Raw genomic sequence first — 21,210 nt, 5'->3', positions numbered from 1 at the left:
ACCAATTGGGCATTTTGCCAATAGAGCACGTGTGGGGCTGAATCAGAGATGTCGTGCATCTGGTCTGAGTGATCTAGGTGGCCTTGGGTTTGAAATCAGAATGAAAAGCCTTAGGATCTGCTACATTCATAACCTGGGCTGGGATTATGGTTTGGTTTGAGGCACAGGATATGCAAAAGCTCTGTAGTTGCCTTCGTGCACCCGTGCCACAAGGATGAGAGGACAAGGAAGAGTGGTCCAAGTCCACAGCGTGAGAAGATGAAGCATTTCCTTCAGCATTATCTCCCAAAAGCAGATGCTCCATTTTAGATGGCACCGGCACGGTACGGCACCGAGGACACCAAGGTCGGTCTGCGGGATCATTCCACTGGCCCTGATGTGTGACATCCATTGATATGCTTCCACTGGTGTTTCTGTAGGCAGAGAAGCTCTGGGAAGAACTGGTTTCACTGGGACATACCCGTGGAACTACAAAGCACAAGCGCACTCTCAGTTTGCAGTTTTGGAAACACTCCAAAGTGCCATGGAGCAGAATGCAGAGCTGAGAACCTTTAGAAGCTTCATTTCCACCAGAGGAAGTGTCCTGTGCACTTTTAGAATTGTGAGATAAGCGTAATCAAACTACGGTTATGCTAATCGAAATAGTATGGGGTGTTCATCACAAAAAAGGCAACACCAGCAATTGGATATATACCAGACAACAAACACAGGAACAGGACATGGCATCAATGTCTAGGAGAAACTGTCCTCACAGAAATCCCATGGAATTGCATAGAGCCAAGATTCCAAATTTTTCACTTAACAAAGCCCTAGAAGTCTACATTAGATACCTGATATTACCTGACCAGTAGAGGTGAAGAAGTGCAATGAAAGAAACAGGAAATACCATTTTCAGTTCCAAAGAGATTGAAGGCCCAAAACATAAGCTTTCAAAAACCTAGACTGCAAAACGCAATCCAGAGAAAAAATTGAAAACGGAGGTGAGGGAAACACTGAAGAACAACAGTGTCTCAGAATCATAAAAGGCAGAATACCAGAAAAGGGGAAGAGAAAGCCTAAAGGCGAAACAAATAATATCAGAAAACTCAGTGGATGAGATAATATCAGGGCTAAAATTCAGTCCTAAGCAGACCAAATAATGCAGAGGGACGCGTGAATGAACGTGAAGACAGGGGAACAGTAAACCCTCGGTCAGAAGCAGACATAGGAAAGCAAGTGCAAACCAATGAAAACATTGCTGTTGAATCCTGGGGTAAGACAAGGCATGAAAGACTAGCATTCGTAAGAGTCCCAGATGGAAAAGCAAGAGGTAAAGAAACAAAAAATGTCTGAAAAGTTATCTGTAGAAAAATCAGACTGAAACTTGCTGAAAGCCTAGAAAGAATCATCTATGCGAATTCAGGAAGTACACAGCGTCCAAAGGAGGTGGAATCCCAATAGACCTACCAGCAGCTGTATGATTCAAATCAACGAAGTTCATGAGCATCCCCCAGGGATTAAAAATGCGCCTGGAGGAAAGCAACATATTCACAAGAGAACCTCCAGAGGGGTTTCAGCTGATATATCGGCAGCAATATTGCAGGACAGGGAGGAGTGCCAGGACATAGACCAAACCCTGAAGGGCAAAATGCTGCCATCTAGGGTAGCCTAGGCCACATGACCGCCATTTCTAATAACGGCAGAGCTAGAGAATTCCACAGACCGGCAAATCTTAAAAGAATTCAGCAGTTCGAAACTTATCCTACAAGAAAGGTTGAGAATTCTCCCCTGAATAGAAAAGCAGCAAGATGAAATGGAAAGAAGAAAACCATTATTGGAAATGCAAGAAGAGCATGAGTGGCAAAGAAGAAACCAGAAGAAGGCAAGGAGGACATCAATACCCTAAAGATGGGAGAGGGAAGCAGGAAATCATAGGTGATTGGAAGCACTATCTTAAGTGAATCAGCTTATATGACTCTCTGTTTGAAGCGAACGGAGAGATGCATGGCCTGACGTGTTTGCAAAACAAACGAGAAGCAGACCAACAAAAATCAAACAAACAAACATGCACCCAAAGGGTACGGTTGGCTGACATATACCAAGCGAACCATGATTACTCAAAAGGAAATACTCAAGGTGATGTCAAGGATCATTCAGTACGCATCGACCCAGTATCGCTGCTTGCATGTACTCAGCACACTTGTATTCGGAAATCAGAGGCGTGCATTTATATTCGTTAATGTTGATTAATAAGAGCATATCGTGACCTAACCCAAATGCCGATTTGGAGTCAAATGGATTCCTTGTCCGTGATATAGACTTGCAAGACTTCCAACAGGATGAATGAATGCCATATAAAACCCTACTTCGAGAAGAAATGGCATAAGCCTTTAACAAAGACAAGTAGCTCTGCAAAAGTGTACTAAGAGCAAAAGAGACAGACAGTAAATTGCACATTTGGGTTGGTTTCATTTCTAGGAATTTCAGCCCCCATGAAACCAATGGATCCATGTCCTGAGAGTGCGGGTGTTTCAGGAGAAATCAACCGACGGTTATGTATTCCGGGTGGACAGATATTACAGGAACATAAGTTTCCTTTAGAGGGTCTCTGTGTACTGTGAACTGTTAGAAAGTTTAAAGACGTGTGAAACCATCAACAGAAAATGGACACACTTGCCTCCGATGGTACTGTGCATACAGATCTGAAGAAAAGGAAAGAGGGAAGAACAAAGGCCCATGGGACGCTAGTGGGTAGAATCACATTTAGCTTAGGAACCTCTCGTCGGATGCAGCCCCTCCCCCAACACTGACAAGGTGCAGCAGCCATTGGGGATGGCAGTTACCCGTTGGATTCCAGGTGGAATGTTGGTGTGTACCGCGAGGCTTGTTGTGGCCGGTGGATCCTAGGTAACCGGGCAGAGTTCTGTGGGTGGATCAGTGTGATGGAGGGGCTGCCGCCCTCTGTGGAGCTTAGCTTAGGTCTTTGGTCCGGGAAGCTCTGTCAGTTCGAGATACTGCTGCTGCCCAAAGACCTGAGTTCACGGGTCAGTTTCCAGAACCTGAAAGGGCAGACCGTGGAAGATCTGCCTGCCACCAGCTTACTGGTGAGGCTCCGAGCTACTTTCAGACATGCCCAGTCCTGTTGAAGTCGACTGTATGGGAGATACGAAGAGAAGCTGGCCGAAAAGCTGGCTGCACGGATTGAGGAGAGATGCGAACACATTGATGAGAGATGTTCTGCTACAATGGAGATTACTGGCCTGGAGACAGCTGTAGAGGATACCAGGCTCGAAAGACATTCATGAGACCTACTGAACCACGCTGATACTGGCAGAAACATACGGAGTGCCAACGTGGACTTGAGGAAATTCCTCAATTCTCTGCTCCAAGAACGGGTCCAAGATCCCTGACATCTAAAAGAGAAGAGATGGCAGAGGTGATCAAAACGCTCATGTTCTTGGAAGAGGTCGTGAGAATCCACACGCCCCAAGGGGCATTTCCAAGCCATTCAGACCAAAGTGCACCAAGACCAGGTAAGCTTTTTCCCAGGTTTGGGCCTAGATAACAAGCACTTGCTCTTCCCTCCCCTCCACTCAGGCATCCATTTGGAAGGATCAGTACCTGAGCTGCAATGAAGCCAGTTCGAGAATGGCAAGCCCCTCCTCGAATCAGAGTTCCTCCAGCTTTACCCTCTGTGAACAACAGTGAACTCCTTAAAGGTCTAAAAGTCTCGACTGAAGTAGATAGCATATGAATAATTATCTCACACAAAGAAACGATGGCCTTCCACTAGATTCAGCAAATGCTGGGTTTGTGTCTTCTCTGGGGTGAAGGGAGTGTGGTAAGTGAGGGGACTCTTTGACTGAACTTGTATATGTATTTGGCCTCAGTTTTTCAAGACAGTATAGGTAAATATTATAAGTCAGATAGTGAACGGAACTGTAAAAGTCGCCAATGACATTAAAGACACAGCTTATGTGGACATTCTTTCATTGAGTCAAGGCCCCGTGGGCACTATATCATGGGGGTGCAGACTCGGTTGCTTTAAATTGCTTTACCCAACATGATCAGATGATTAAGCGTTCTCATCACTGATAGAAGAACACCTGGTTCTCAATAGACTAGCATAGCTGCAGCAGGGTTCTCAAAGCTATAATGCCTCTAGGTGATTTTGGATTCAAACCTAAATGTATATATTTGGTTTGTTTCCTCTTGTATTTTCCTAGAGAGGGATGTTACCCCTTGAAATGCCAACATTGGCCAGTAGGTGTCATTGGGAGTAAATTGCACCACATGCACAAGTGAAAACAAGGTTGGGGGTTATATCATGTTTCCAATAGCTATTTCATGGTTCCTGTTGGTTTCGGAGGCTTCAACAGTAAAGAGTTGACATGACCCCTTTTACAGTTTGGACTGCTACTTTGCATTCTATCTGTCTATGTTTTCCTTAGAACTGACAAAATGTTACCGAAATTGACAAGTCTGGCTTCTAGGTCGATTTAGGATGTTTCAAAAACTAACTTCATTTTCGTATAACTCTCAAAACATGGAAATCAAATCTATTAAACTTTTTAAAGGCTGCAAGTGAGAGATCAACACAATGTCAAAACTGGAGTCTTCGGAAAATCCCTCCCACCATGGCTGTATAGAAACACAGAGCTAAACAAAAATCACATATCTGGGAAGTGTATCTGGAAAGTGGTGATTCATCGATGCCCAGTTGGCAGAGAAGCATTACCAACTGCGCTCACTCGCTCCCATGTACACAGCAATGGAAACATCCACTCACCCAGCCCTTGGCACAGGACACTTGCCGAAGAGAGGTCTGTTACTCCCAAAGACAGGATAAGGCCTCAGAACCCCTGGAAGCAGGAGAAGGCAAAGCAGGGAATGGAAACCAATGCAAGGTCTGACCCCTGGTGATGGAGCAGCAAAGGTGAAACTCTGTTTAACTTGGACGCACACTCTCAAGCGGACAGGAGACATGGGATTGAAGGTGATGCGCTGAGTGTTAGAAGAGTGCAGAGCAGATGCTTGGCTGACAGAACTCAAAGAAACCAGCGCAAAATATCCCCACAGTTGATTCTGAGACCAAGATCCGAGCTGCCAAATTTGACGTAGCAGAGGCAGCGGTCAGGGAGGGATAGGGCTATGGATGATGGCACACGCTGAGTCTCAGGGATCTGGAGTGCGTTGTGGGATGTGGTGTGTCCTATCAAGAGAGCAAACCGACCTGTGACCCCAGTGAGAAGGCCACCACACCGGCACGCGCGGTTGAGATTATCGATATGTCCCATTGCCACACCCAGTGCATCTGCAGGACCAGGGACCAATTGGGCATTTTGCCAATAGAGCACGTGTGGGGCTGAATCAGAGATATCGTGCATCTGGTCTGAGTGATCTAGGTGGCCTTGGGTTTGAAATCAGAATGAAAAGCCTTAGGATCTGCTACATTCATAACCTGGGCTGGGATTATGGTTTGGTTTGAGGCACAGGATACGCAACAGCTCTGTAGTTGCCTTCGTGCACCCGTGCCACAAGGATGAGAGGACAAGTAAGAGTGGTCCAAGTCCACAGCGTGAGAAGATGAAGCATTTCCTTCAGCATTATCTCCCAAAAGCAGATGCTCCATTTTGGATGGCACCGGCACGGTACGGCACCGAGGACACCAAGGTCGGTCTGCGGGATCATTCCACTGGCCCTGACGTGTGACATCCATTGATATGCTTCCACTGGTGTTTCTGTAGGCAGAGAAGCTCTGGGAAGAACTGGTTTCATTGGGACATTCCCGTGGCACTACAAAGCACAAGCGCACTCTCAGTTTGCAGTTTTGGAAACACTCCAAAGTGACATGGAGCAGAATGCAGAGCTGAGAACCTTTAGAAGCTTCATTTCCACCAGAGGAAGTGTCCTGTGCACTTTTAGAATTGTGAGATAAGCGTAATCAAACTACGGTTATGCTAATCGAAATAGTATGGGGTGTTCATCACAATAAAGGCAACACCAGCAATTGGAGATATACCAGACAACAAACACAGGAACAGGACATGGCATCAATGTCTAGGAGAAACTGTCCTCACAGAAATCCCATGGAATTGCATAGAGCCAAGATTCCAAATTTTTCACTTAACAAAGCCCTAGAAGTCTACATTAGATACCTGATATTACCTGACCAGTAGAGGTGAAGAAGTGCAATGAAAGAAACAGGAAATACCATTTTCAGTTCCAAAGAGATTGAAGGCCCAAAACATAAGCTTTCAAAAACCTAGACTGCAAAACGCAATCCAGAGAAATAATTGAAAATGGAGGTGAGGGAAACACTGAAGAACAACAGTGTCTCAGAATCATAAAAGGCAGAATACCAGAAAAGGGGAAGAGAAAGCCTAAAGGCGAAACAAATAGTATCAGAAAACTCAGGGGATGAGATAATATCAGGGCTAAAATTCAGTCCTAAGCAGACCAAATAATGCAGAGGGACGCGTGAATGAATGTGAAGACAGGGGAACAGTAAACCCTCGGTCAGAAGCAGACATAGGAAAGCAAGTGCAAACCAATGAAAACATTGCTGTTGAATCCTGGGGTAAGACAAGGCATGAAAGACTAGCATTCGTAAGAGTCCCAGATGGAAAAGCAAGAGGTAAAGAAACAAAAAATGTCTGAAAAGTTATCTGTAGAAAAATCAGACTGAAACTTGCTGAAAGCCTAGAAAGAATCATCTATGCGAATTCAGGAAGTACACAGCGTCCAAAGGAGGTGGAATCCCAATAGACCTACCAGCAGCTGTATGATTCAAATCAACGAAGTTCATGAGCATCCCAGGGATTTAAAATGCCCCTGGAGGAAAGCAACATTGTCAGAAGAGAACCTCCAGAGGGGTTTCAGCTGATATATCGGCAGCAATATTGCAGGACAGGGAGGAGTGCCAGGACATAGACCAAACCCTGAAGGGCAAAATATGGCCATCTATAGTAGCCTAGGCCACATGACCACCATTTCTAATAACGGCAGAGCTAGAGAACTCCACAGACCGGCAAATCTTAAAAGAATTCAGCAGTTCGAAACTTATCCTACAAGAAAGGTTGAGAATTCTCCCCTGAATAGAAAAGCAGCAAGATGAAATGGAAAGAAGTAAACCATTATTGGAAATGCAAGAAGAGCATGAGTGGCAAAGAAGAAACCAGAAGAAGGCAAGGAGGACATCAAAACCATAAAATGGAAGAGGGAATCAAGAAATCATAGGTGAGTGGAAGCACTATCTTAAGTGAATCAGCTTATATGACTCTCTGTTTGAAGCGAACGGAGAGATGCATGGCCTGACGTGTTTGCAAAACAAACGAGAAGCAGACCAACAAAAATCAAACAAACAAACATGCACCCAAAGGGTACGGTTGGCTGACATATACCAAGGGAATCATGATTATTCAAAAGGAAACACTCAAGGTGATGTCAAGGATCATTCAGTACGCATCGACCCAGTATCGCTGCTTGCATGTACTCAGCACACTTGTATTTGGAAATCAGAGGCGTGCATTTATATTCGTTAATATTGATTCATAAGAGCATATCGAGACCTAACCCAAATGCCGATTTGGAGTCAAATGGATTCCTAGTCCGTGATATAGACTTGCAAGCCTTCCAACAGGATGAATGAATGCCATATAAAACCCTACTTCGAGAAGAAATGGCATAAGCCTTTAACAAAGACAAGTAGCTCTGCAAAAGTGTACTAAGAGCAAAAGAGGCAGACAGTAAAGTGCACATTGGGGTAGGTTTAATTTCTAGGAATTTCAGCCCCCATGAAACCAATGGATCCATGTCCTGAGAGTGCGGGTGTTTCAGCAGAAATCAACCGACGGAAATGTATTCCGGGTGTACGGATATTACTGGAACATAAGTTTCCTTTAGAGGGTCTCTGTGTACTGTGAACTGTTAGAAAGTTTAAAGACGTGTGAAACCATCAACAGAAAATGGACACACTTGCCTCCGTTGGTACTGTGCATACAGATCTGAAGAAAATGAAAGAGGGAAGAACAAAGGCCCATGGGACTCTAGTGGTTAGAATCAGATTTAGATTAGGAACCTCTCTTCGGATGCAGCCCCTCCCCCAACACTGACAAGATGCAGCAGCCTTTGGGGATGGCAGATACTGGTTGGATTCCAGGTGGAATGTTGCTGTTTACCGCGAGGCTTGTTGTGGCCGGTGGATCCTAGGTAACCGGGCAGAGTTCTGTGGGCGGATCAGTGTGATGGAGGGGCTGCCGCCCTCTGTGGAGCTTAGCTTAGGTCTTTGGTCCGGGAAGCTCTGTCAGTTCGAGATACTGCTGCTGCCCAAAGACCTGAGTTCACGGGTCAGTTTCCAGAACCTGAAAGCGCAGACAGTGGAAGATCTGCCTGCCATCAGCTTACTGGTGAGGCTCCGAGGTACTTTCAGACATGCCCAGTCCTGTTGAAGTCGACTGTATGGGAGATACGAAGAGAAGCTGGCCGAAAAGCTGGCTGCACGGATTGAGGAGAGATGCGGACACATTGATGAGAGATGTTCTGCTACAATGGAGATTACTGGCCTGGAGACAGCTGTAGAGGATACCAGGCTCGAAAGACATTCATGAAACATATTGAACCTCGCTGATACTGGCAGAAACATACGGAGTGCCAACGTGGACTTGAGGAAGTTCCTCAATTCTCTGCTCCAAGAACGGGTCCAAGATCCCTGACATCTAAAAGAGAAGAGATGGCAGAGGTGATCAAAACGCTCATGTTCTTGGAAGAGGTCGTGAGAATCCACACGTCCCAAGGGGCATTTCCAAGCCATTCAGACCAAAGTGCACCAAGCCCAGGTAAGCCTTTTCCCAGGTTTGGGCCTAGATAACAAGCACTTGCTCTTCCCTCCCCTCCACTCAGGCATCCATTTGGAAGGATCAGTACTTGAGTTGCAATGAAGCCAGTTCGAGAATGGCAAGCCCCTCCTCGAATCAGAGTTCCTCCAGCTTTACCCTCTGTGAACATCAGTGAAATCTTAAAGGTCTAAAAGTCTCGACTGAAATAGATAACATATGCATAATTAACTCAAACAAAGAAACGATTGCCTTCCGCTAGATTCAGCAAATGCTGGGTTTGTGTCTTCTCTGGGGTGAAGGGAGTGTGGTAAGTGAGGGGACTCTTTGACTGAACTTGTATATGTATTTGGCCTCAGTTTTTCAAGACAGTATAGGTAAATATTATAAGTCAGATATTGAACGGAACTGTAAAAGTCGCCAATGACTTTAAAGACACAGCTTATGTAGATATTCTTTCATTGAGTCAAGCCCCCGTGGGCACTATATCATGGGGGTGCAGACTCGGTTGCGTTAAATTGCTTTACCCAACATGATCGGATGATTAAGCGTTCTCATCACTGATAGAAGAACATCTGGTTCTCAATAGACTAGCATAGCTGCAGCAGGGTTCTCAAAGCTATAATGCTTCTAGGTGATTTTGGATTCAAACCTAAATGTATATATTTGGTTTGTTTCCTCTTGTATTTTCCTAGAGAGGGATGTTACCCCTTGAAATGCCAACATTGGCCAGTAGGTGTCATTGGGAGTAAATTGCACCACATGCACAAGTGAAACCAAGGTTGGGGGTTATATCATGTTTCCAATAGCTATTTCATGGTTCCTGTTGGTTTCGGAGGCTTCAACAGTAAAGAGTTGACATGACCCCTTTTACAGTTTGGACTGCTACTTTGCATTCTATCTGTCTATGTTTTCCTTAGAACTGACAAAATGTTACCGAAATTGACAAGTCTGGCTTCTAGGTCGATTTAGGATGTTTCAAAAACTAACTTCATTTTCGTATAACTCTCAAAACATGGAAATCAAATCTATTAAACTTTTTAAAGGCTGCAAATGAGAGATCAACACAATGTCAAAACTGGAGTCTTCGGAAAATCCCTCCCACCACGGCTGTATAGAAACAAAGAGCTAAACAAAAATCACATATCTGGGAAGTGTATCTGGAAAGTGGTGATTCATCGATGCCCAGTTGGCAGAGAAGCAGTGCCAACTGCGCTCACTCGCTCCCATGTACACAGCAATGGAAACATCCACTCACCCAGCCCTTGGCACAGGACACTTGCCGAAGAGAGGTCTGTTACTTCCAAAGACAGGATAAGGCCTCAGAAGCCCTGGAAGCAGGAGAAGGCAAAGCAGGGAATGGAAACCAGTGCAGGGTCTGACCCCTGGTGATGGAGCAGCAAAGGTGAAACTCTGTTTAACTTGGACGCACACTCTCAAGCGGACAGGAGACATGGGATTGAAGGTGATGCGCTGAGTGTTAGAAGAGTGCAGAGCAGATGCTTGGCTGACAGAACTCAAAGAAACCAGCGCAAAATATCCCCACAGTTGATTCTGAGACCAAGATCCGATCTGCCAAATTTGACGTAGCAGAGGCAGCGGTCAGGGAGGGATAGGGCTACGGATGATGGCACACGCTGAGTCTCAGGGATCTGGAGTGTGTTGTGGGATGTGGTGGGTCCTATCAAGAGAGCAAGCGGACATGTGACCCCAGTGAGAAGGCCACCACACCGGCACGCCCGGTTGAGATTATCGATATGTCCCATGGCCACACCCAGTGCATCTGCAGGACCAGGGACCAATTGGGCATTTTGCCAATAGAGCACGTGTGGGGCTGAATCAGAGATATCGTGCATCTGGTCTGAGTGATCTAGGTGGCCTTGGGTTTGAAATCAGAATGAAAAGCCTTAGGATCTGCTACATTCATAACCTGGGCTGGGATTATGGTTAGGTTTGAGGCACATGATACACAACAGCTCTGTTGTGGCCTACATGCACCCATGCCACAAGGATGAGAGGACAAGGGAGAGTGGTCCAAGTCCACAGCGTGAGAAGATGAAGCATTTCCTTCAGCATTATCTCCCAAAAGCAGATGCTCCATTTTGGATGGCACCGGCACGGTACGGCACCGAGGACACCAAGGTCGGTCTGCGGGATCATTCCACTGGCCCTGACGTGTGACATCCATTGATATGCTTCCACTGGTGTTTCTGTAGGCAGAGAAGCTCTGGGAAGAACTGGTTTCATTGGGACATTCCTGTGGCACTACAAAACACAAGCCGCACTCTCAGTTTGCAGTTTTGGAAACACTCCAAAGTGACATGGAGCAGAATGCAGAGCTGAGAACCTTTAGAAGCTTCATTTCCACCAGAGGAAGTGTCCTGTGCACTTTTAGAATTGTGAGATAAGCGCAATCAAACTACGGTTATGCTAATCGAAATAGTATGGGGTGTTCATCACAATAAAGGCAACACCAGCAATTGGATATATACCAGACAACAAACACAGGAACAGGACATGGCATCAATGTCTAGGAGAAACTGTCCTCACAGAAATCCCATGGAATTGCATAGAGCCAAGATTCCAAATTTTTCACTTAACAAAGCCCTAGAAGTCTACATTAGATACCTGATATTACCTGACCAGTAGAGGTCAAGAAGTGCAATGAAAGAAACAGGAAATACCATTTTCAGTTCCAAAGAGATTGAAGGCCCAAAATATAAGCTTTCAAAAACCTAGACTGCAAAACGCAATCCAGAGAAATAATTGAAAATGGAGGTGAAGGAACCACTGAAGAACAACAGTGTCTCAGAATCATAAAAGGCAGAATACCAGAAAAGGGGAAGAGAAAGCCTAAAGGCGAAACAAATAGTATCAGAAAACTCAGTGGATGAGATAATATCAGGGCTAAAATTCAGTCCTAAGCAGACCAAATAATGCAGAGGGACGCGTGAATGAATGTGAAGACAGGGGAACAGTAAACCCTCGGTCAGAAGCAGACATAGGAAAGCAAGTGCAAACCAATGAAAACATTGCTGTTGAATCCTGGTGTAAGACAAGGCATGAAAGACTAGCATTCGTAAGAGTCCCAGATGGAAAAGCAAGAGGTAAAGAAACAAAAAATGTCTGAAAAGTTATCTGTAGAAAAATCAGACTGAAACTTGCTGAAAGCCTAGAAAGAATCATCTATGCGAATTCAGGAAGTACACAGCGTCCAAAGGAGGTGGAATCCCAATAGACCTACCAGCAGCTGTATGATTCAAATCAACGAAGTTCATGAGCATCCCAGGGATTTAAAATGCCCCTGGAGGAAAGCAACATTGTCAGAAGAGAACCTCCAGAGGGGTTTCAGCTGATATATCGGCAGCAATATTGCAGGACAGGGAGGAGTGCCAGGACATAGACCAAACCCTGAAGGGCAAAATATGGCCATCTATAGTAGCCTAGGCCACATGACCACCATTTCTAATAACGGCAGAGCTAGAGAACTCCACAGACCGGCAAATCTTAAAAGAATTCAGCAGTTCGAAACTTATCCTACAAGAAAGGTTGAGAATTCTCCCCTGAATAGAAAAGCAGCAAGATGAAATGGAAAGAAGTAAACCATTATTGGAAATGCAAGAAGAGCATGAGTGGCAAAGAAGAAACCAGAAGAAGGCAAGGAGGACATCAAAACCATAAAATGGAAGAGGGAATCAAGAAATCATAGGTGAGTGGAAGCACTATCTTAAGTGAATCAGCTTATATGACTCTCTGTTTGAAGCGAACGGAGAGATGCATGGCCTGACGTGTTTGCAAAACAAACGAGAAGCAGACCAACAAAAATCAAACAAACAAACATGCACCCAAAGGGTACGGTTGGCTGACATATACCAAGGGAATCATGATTATTCAAAAGGAAACACTCAAGGTGATGTCAAGGATCATTCAGTACGCATCGACCCAGTATCGCTGCTTGCATGTACTCAGCACACTTGTATTTGGAAATCAGAGGCGTGCATTTATATTCGTTAATATTGATTCATAAGAGCATATCGAGACCTAACCCAAATGCCGATTTGGAGTCAAATGGATTCCTAGTCCGTGATATAGACTTGCAAGCCTTCCAACAGGATGAATGAATGCCATATAAAACCCTACTTCGAGAAGAAATGGCATAAGCCTTTAACAAAGACAAGTAGCTCTGCAAAAGTGTACTAAGAGCAAAAGAGGCAGACAGTAAAGTGCACATTGGGGTAGGTTTAATTTCTAGGAATTTCAGCCCCCATGAAACCAATGGATCCATGTCCTGAGAGTGCGGGTGTTTCAGCAGAAATCAACCGACGGAAATGTATTCCGGGTGTACGGATATTACTGGAACATAAGTTTCCTTTAGAGGGTCTCTGTGTACTGTGAACTGTTAGAAAGTTTAAAGACGTGTGAAACCATCAACAGAAAATGGACACACTTGCCTCCGTTGGTACTGTGCATACAGATCTGAAGAAAATGAAAGAGGGAAGAACAAAGGCCCATGGGACTCTAGTGGTTAGAATCAGATTTAGATTAGGAACCTCTCTTCGGATGCAGCCCCTCCCCCAACACTGACAAGATGCAGCAGCCTTTGGGGATGGCAGATACTGGTTGGATTCCAGGTGGAATGTTGCTGTTTACCGCGAGGCTTGTTGTGGCCGGTGGATCCTAGGTAACCGGGCAGAGTTCTGTGGGCGGATCAGTGTGATGGAGGGGCTGCCGCCCTCTGTGGAGCTTAGCTTAGGTCTTTGGTCCGGGAAGCTCTGTCAGTTCGAGATACTGCTGCTGCCCAAAGACCTGAGTTCACGGGTCAGTTTCCAGAACCTGAAAGCGCAGACAGTGGAAGATCTGCCTGCCATCAGCTTACTGGTGAGGCTCCGAGGTACTTTCAGACATGCCCAGTCCTGTTGAAGTCGACTGTATGGGAGATACGAAGAGAAGCTGGCCGAAAAGCTGGCTGCACGGATTGAGGAGAGATGCGGACACATTGATGAGAGATGTTCTGCTACAATGGAGATTACTGGCCTGGAGACAGCTGTAGAGGATACCAGGCTCGAAAGACATTCATGAAACATATTGAACCTCGCTGATACTGGCAGAAACATACGGAGTGCCAACGTGGACTTGAGGAAGTTCCTCAATTCTCTGCTCCAAGAACGGGTCCAAGATCCCTGACATCTAAAAGAGAAGAGATGGCAGAGGTGATCAAAACGCTCATGTTCTTGGAAGAGGTCGTGAGAATCCACACGTCCCAAGGGGCATTTCCAAGCCATTCAGACCAAAGTGCACCAAGCCCAGGTAAGCCTTTTCCCAGGTTTGGGCCTAGATAACAAGCACTTGCTCTTCCCTCCCCTCCACTCAGGCATCCATTTGGAAGGATCAGTACTTGAGTTGCAATGAAGCCAGTTCGAGAATGGCAAGCCCCTCCTCGAATCAGAGTTCCTCCAGCTTTACCCTCTGTGAACATCAGTGAAATCTTAAAGGTCTAAAAGTCTCGACTGAAATAGATAACATATGCATAATTAACTCAAACAAAGAAACGATTGCCTTCCGCTAGATTCAGCAAATGCTGGGTTTGTGTCTTCTCTGGGGTGAAGGGAGTGTGGTAAGTGAGGGGACTCTTTGACTGAACTTGTATATGTATTTGGCCTCAGTTTTTCAAGACAGTATAGGTAAATATTATAAGTCAGATATTGAACGGAACTGTAAAAGTCGCCAATGACTTTAAAGACACAGCTTATGTAGATATTCTTTCATTGAGTCAAGCCCCCGTGGGCACTATATCATGGGGGTGCAGACTCGGTTGCGTTAAATTGCTTTACCCAACATGATCGGATGATTAAGCGTTCTCATCACTGATAGAAGAACATCTGGTTCTCAATAGACTAGCATAGCTGCAGCAGGGTTCTCAAAGCTATAATGCTTCTAGGTGATTTTGGATTCAAACCTAAATGTATATATTTGGTTTGTTTCCTCTTGTATTTTCCTAGAGAGGGATGTTACCCCTTGAAATGCCAACATTGGCCAGTAGGTGTCATTGGGAGTAAATTGCACCACATGCACAAGTGAAACCAAGGTTGGGGGTTATATCATGTTTCCAATAGCTATTTCATGGTTCCTGTTGGTTTCGGAGGCTTCAACAGTAAAGAGTTGACATGACCCCTTTTACAGTTTGGACTGCTACTTTGCATTCTATCTGTCTATGTTTTCCTTAGAACTGACAAAATGTTACCGAAATTGACAAGTCTGGCTTCTAGGTCGATTTAGGATGTTTCAAAAACTAACTTCATTTTCGTATAACTCTCAAAACATGGAAATCAAATCTATTAAACTTTTTAAAGGCTGCAAATGAGAGATCAACACAATGTCAAAACTGGAGTCTTCGGAAAATCCCTCCCACCACGGCTGTATAGAAACAAAGAGCTAAACAAAAATCACATATCTGGGAAGTGTATCTGGAAAGTGGTGATTCATCGATGCCCAGTTGGCAGAGAAGCAGTGCCAACTGCGCTCACTCGCTCCCATGTACACAGCAATGGAAACATCCACTCACCCAGCCCTTGGCACAGGACACTTGCCGAAGAGAGGTCTGTTACTTCCAAAGACAGGATAAGGCCTCAGAAGCCCTGGAAGCAGGAGAAGGCAAAGCAGGGAATGGAAACCAGTGCAGGGTCTGACCCCTGGTGATGGAGCAGCAAAGGTGAAACTCTGTTTAACTTGGACGCACACTCTCAAGCGGACAGGAGACATGGGATTGAAGGTGATGCGCTGAGTGTTAGAAGAGTGCAGAGCAGATGCTTGGCTGACAGAACTCAAAGAAACCAGCGCAAAATATCCCCACAGTTGATTCTGAGACCAAGATCCGATCTGCCAAATTTGACGTAGCAGAGGCAGCGGTCAGGGAGGGATAGGGCTACGGATGATGGCACACGCTGAGTCTCAGGGATCTGGAGTGTGTTGTGGGATGTGGTGGGTCCTATCAAGAGAGCAAGCGGACATGTGACCCCAGTGAGAAGGCCACCACACCGGCACGCCCGGTTGAGATTATCGATATGTCCCATGGCCACACCCAGTGCATCTGCAGGACCAGGGACCAATTGGGCATTTTGCCAATAGAGCACGTGTGGGGCTGAATCAGAGATATCGTGCATCTGGTCTGAGTGATCTAGGTGGCCTTGGGTTTGAAATCAGAATGAAAAGCCTTAGGATCTGCTACATTCATAACCTGGGCTGGGATTATGGTTAGGTTTGAGGCACATGATACACAACAGCTCTGTTGTGGCCTACATGCACCCATGCCACAAGGATGAGAGGACAAGGGAGAGTGGTCCAAGTCCACAGCGTGAGAAGATGAAGCATTTCCTTCAGCATTATCTCCCAAAAGCAGATGCTCCATTTTGGATGGCACCGGCACGGTACGGCACCGAGGACACCAAGGTCGGTCTGCGGGATCATTCCACTGGCCCTGACGTGTGACATCCATTGATATGCTTCCACTGGTGTTTCTGTAGGCAGAGAAGCTCTGGGAAGAACTGGTTTCATTGGGACATTCCTGTGGCACTACAAAACACAAGCCGCACTCTCAGTTTGCAGTTTTGGAAACACTCCAAAGTGACATGGAGCAGAATGCAGAGCTGAGAACCTTTAGAAGCTTCATTTCCACCAGAGGAAGTGTCCTGTGCACTTTTAGAATTGTGAGATAAGCGCAATCAAACTACGGTTATGCTAATCGAAATAGTATGGGGTGTTCATCACAATAAAGGCAACACCAGCAATTGGATATATACCAGACAACAAACACAGGAACAGGACATGGCATCAATGTCTAGGAGAAACTGTCCTCACAGAAATCCCATGGAATTGCATAGAGCCAAGATTCCAAATTTTTCACTTAACAAAGCCCTAGAAGTCTACATTAGATACCTGATATTACCTGACCAGTAGAGGTCAAGAAGTGCAATGAAAGAAACAGGAAATACCATTTTCAGTTCCAAAGAGATTGAAGGCCCAAAATATAAGCTTTCAAAAACCTAGACTGCAAAACGCAATCCAGAGAAATAATTGAAAATGGAGGTGAAGGAACCACTGAAGAACAACAGTGTCTCAGAATCATAAAAGGCAGAATACCAGAAAAGGGGAAGAGAAAGCCTAAAGGCGAAACAAATAGTATCAGAAAACTCAGTGGATGAGATAATATCAGGGCTAAAATTCAGTCCTAAGCAGACCAAATAATGCAGAGGGACGCGTGAATGAATGTGAAGACAGGGGAACAGTAAACCCTCGGTCAGAAGCAGACATAGGAAAGCAAGTGCAAACCAATGAAAACATTGCTGTTGAATCCTGGTGTAAGACAAGGCATGAAAGACTAGCATTCGTAAGAGTCCCAGATGGAAAAGCAAGAGGTAAAGAAACAAAAAATGTCTGAAAAGTTATCTGTAGAAAAATCAGACTGAAACTTGCTGAAAGCCTAGAAAGAATCATCTATGCGAATTCAGGAAGTACACAGCGTCCAAAGGAGGTGGAATCCCAATAGACCTACCAGCAGCTGTATGATTCAAATCAACGAAGTTCATGAGCATCCCAGGGATTTAAAATGCCCCTGGAGGAAAGCAACATTGTCAGAAGAGAACCTCCAGAGGGGTTACAGCTGATATATCGGCAGCAATATTGCAGGACAGGGAGGAGTGCCAGGACATAGACCAAACCCTGAAGGGCAAAATGTGGCCATCTATAGTAGCCTAGGCCACATGACCGCCATTTCTAATAACGGCAGAGCTAGAGAATTCCACAGACCGGCAAATCTTAAAAGAATTCAGCAGTTCGAAACTTATCCTAAAAGAAAGGTTGAGAATTCTCCCCTGAATAGAAAAGAAGCAAGATGAAATGGAAAGAAGAAAACCATTATTGGAAATGCAAGAAGAGCATGAGTGGCCAAGAAGAATCCAGAAGAAGGCAAGGAGGACATCAATACCCTAAAGATGGGAGAGGGAAGCAGGAAATCATAGGTGATTGGAAGCACTATCTTAAGTGAATCAGCTTATATGACTCTCTGTTTGAAGCGAACGAAGAGATGCATGGCCTGACGTGTTTGCAAAACAAACGAGAAGCAGACCAACAAAAATCAAACAAACAAACATGCACCCAAAGGGTACGGTTGGCTGACATATACCAAGTGAACCAAGATTACTCAAAAGGAAATACTCAAGGTGATGTCAAGGATCATTCAGTACGCATCGACCCAGTATCGCGCCTTGCATGTACTCAGCACACTTGTATTCGGAAATCAGAGGCGTGCATTTATATTCGTTAATGTTGATTAATAAGAGCATATCGTGACCTAACCCAAATGCCGATTTGGAGTCAAATGGATTCCTAGTCCGTGATATAGACTTGCAAGTCTTCCAACAGGATGAATGAATGCCATATAAAACACTACTTCGAGAAGAAATGGCATAAGCCTTTAACAAAGACAAGTAGCTCTGCAACAGTGTACTAAGAGCAAAAGAGACAGACAGTAAATTGCACATTTGGGTTGGTTTCATTTCAAGGAATTTCAGCCCCCATGAAACCAATGGATCCATGTCCTGAGAGTGCGGGTGTTTCAGGAGACATCAACCGACGGTTATGTATTCCGGGTGGACAGATATTACAGGAACATAAGTTTCCTTTAGAGGGTCTCTGTGTACTGTGAACTGTTAGAAAGTTTAAAGACGTGTGAAACCATCAACAGAAAATGGACACACTTGCCTCCGTTGGTACTGTGCATACAGATCTGAAGAAAAGGAAAGAGGGAAGAACAAAGGCCCATGGGACGCTAGTGGGTAGAATCACATTTAGCTTAGGAACCTCTCGTCGGATGCAGCCCCTCCCCCAACACTGACAAGGTGCAGCAGCCATTGGGGATGGCAGTTACCCGTTGGATTCCAGGTGGAATGTTGGTGTGTACCGCGCGGCTTGTTGTGGCCGGTGGATCCTAGGTAACCGGGCAGAGTTCTGTGGGTGGATCAGTGTGATGGAGGGGCTGCCGCCCTCTCTGGAGCTTAGCTTAGGTCTTTGGTCCGGGAAGCTCTTTCAGTTCGAGATACTGCTGCTGCCCAAAGACCTGAGTTCACGGGTCAGTTTCCAGAACCTGAAAGGGCAGACCGTGGAAGATCTGCCTGTCACCAGCTTACTGGTGAGGCTCCGAGCTACTTTCAGACATGCCCAGTCCTGTTGAAGTCGACTGTATGGGAGATACGAAGAGAAGCTGGCCGAAAAGCTGGCTGCACGGATTGAGGAGAGATGCGAACACATTGATGAGAGATGTTCTGCTACAATGGAGATTACTGGCCTGGAGACAGCTGTAGAGGATACCAGGCTCGAAAGACATTCATGAGACCTATTGAACCACGCTGATACTGGCAGAAACATACGGAGTGCCAACGTGGACTTGAGGAAATTCCTCAATTCTCTGCTCCAAGAACGGGTCCAAGATCCCTGACATCTAAAAGAGAAGAGATGGCAGAGGTGGTCAAAACGCTCATGTTCTTGGAAGAGGTCGTGAGAATCCACACGTCCCAAGGGGCATTTCCAAGCCATTCAGACCAAAGTGCACCAAGCCCAGGTAAGCCTTTTCCCAGGTTTGGGCCTAGATAACAAGCACTTGCTCTTCCCTCCCCTCCACTCAGGCATCCATTTGGAAGGATCAGTACCTGAGCTGCAATGAAGCCAGTTCGAGAATGGCAAGCCCCTCCTCGAATCAGAGTTCCTCCAGCTTTACCCTCTGTGAACAACAGTGAACTCCTTAAAGGTCTAAAAGTCTCGACTGAAATAGATAGCTATGAATAATTACCTCACACAAATAAACGATGTCCTTCTGCTAGATTCAGCAAATGCTGGATTTGTGTCTTCTCTGGGGTGAAGGGAGTGTGGTAAGTGAGGGGACTCTTTGACTGAACTTGTATATGTATTTGGCCTCAGTTTTTCAAGACAGTATAGGTAAATATTATAAGTCAGATAGTGAACGGAACTGTCAAAGTCGCCAATGACATTAAAGACACAGCTTATGTGGACATTCTTTCATTGAGTCAAGACCCCGTGGGCACTATATCATGGGGGTGCAGACTCGGTTGCTTTAAATTGCTTTACCCAACATGATTGGATGATTAAGCGTTCTCATCACTGATAGAAGAACACCTGGTTCTCAATAGACTAGCATAGCTGCAGCAGGGTTCTCAAAGCTATAATGCCTGTAGGTGATTTTGGATTCAAACCTAAATGTATATATTTGGTTTGTTTCCTCTTGTATTTTCCTAGAGGGGGATGTTACCCCTTGAAATGCCAACATTGGCCAGTAGGTGTCATTGGGAGTAAAGGGCACCACATGCACAAGTGAAACCAAGGTTGGGGGTTATTTCATGTTTCCATTAGTTATTTCATGGTTCCTGTTGGTTTCGGAGGCTTCAACAGTAAAGAGTTGACATGACCCCTTTTACAGTTTGGACTGCTACTTTGCATTCTATCTGTCTATGTTTTCCTTAGAACTGACAAAATGTTACCGAAATTGACAAGTCTGGCTTCTAGGTCGATTTAGGATGTTTCAAAAACTAACTTCATTTTCGTATAACTCTCAAAACATGGAAATCAAATCTATTAAACTTTTTAAAGGCTGCAAATGAGAGATCAACACAATGTCAAAACTGGAGTCTTCGGAAAATCCCTCCCACCACGGCTGTATAGAAACAAAGAGCTAAACAAAAATCACATATCTGGGAAGTGTATCTGGAAAGTGGTGATTCATCGATGCCCAGTTGGCAGAGAAGCAGTGTCAACTGCGCTCACTCGCTCCCATGTACACAGCAATGGAAACATCCACTCACCCAGCCCTTGGCACAGGACACTTGCCGAAGAGAGGTCTGTTACTTCCAAAGACAGGATAAGGCCTCAGAAGCCCTGGAAGCAGGAGAAGGCAAAGCAGGGAATGGAAACCAGTGCAGGGTCTGACCCCTGGTGATGGAGCAGCAAAGGTGAAACTCTGTTTAACTTGGATGCACACTCTCAAGCGGACAGGAGACATGGGATTGAAGGTGATGCGCTGAGTGTTAGAAGAGTGCAGAGCAGATGCTTGGCTGACAGAACTCAAAGAAACCAGCGCAAAATATCCCCACAGTTGATTCTGAGACCAAGATCCGAGATGCCAAATTTGACGTAGCAGAGGCAGCGGTCAGGGAGGGATAGGGCTATGGATGATGGCACACGCTGAGTCTCAGGGATCTGGAGTGCGTTGTGGGTTGTGGTGGGTCCTATCAAGAGAGCAAGCCGACCTGTGACCCCAGTGAGAAGGCCACCACACCGGCACGCGCGGTTGAGATTATCGATATGTCCCATGGCCACACCCAGTGCATCTGCA

The 21,210-nt window shown here is 45.5% G+C and overlaps 2 long non-coding RNA genes across 2 annotated transcripts; both read right to left on the bottom strand.

Annotated features, from left to right (window-relative positions):
• Positions 1–3,127: 3,127 nt before the first annotated feature.
• Positions 3,128–5,029, bottom strand: LOC140695199 (uncharacterized). Its single transcript, XR_012070905.1, has 3 exons — positions 4,769–5,029; positions 3,601–3,671; positions 3,128–3,392 (listed from the first exon to the last, which is right to left on the bottom strand). It is a non-coding gene; the product is annotated as an uncharacterized lncRNA (long non-coding RNA).
• Positions 5,030–19,039: 14,010 nt separating this feature from the next.
• LOC140695198 (uncharacterized) lies at positions 19,040–20,950 on the bottom strand. The gene is made up of 3 exons (XR_012070904.1): positions 20,681–20,950; positions 19,514–19,626; positions 19,040–19,305 (listed from the first exon to the last, which is right to left on the bottom strand). It is a non-coding gene; the product is annotated as an uncharacterized lncRNA (long non-coding RNA).
• Positions 20,951–21,210: the final 260 nt, after the last annotated feature.

This window comes from Vicugna pacos, unplaced genomic scaffold (assembly GCF_048564905.1).
Source record: "Vicugna pacos unplaced genomic scaffold, VicPac4 scaffold_190, whole genome shotgun sequence".
In the NCBI taxonomy this organism is placed as follows: Eukaryota; Metazoa; Chordata; class Mammalia; order Artiodactyla; family Camelidae; genus Vicugna; species Vicugna pacos.
Note: the sequence above shows the minus strand (reverse complement) of the source record. Positions and strands in the feature narration are given on the sequence as shown.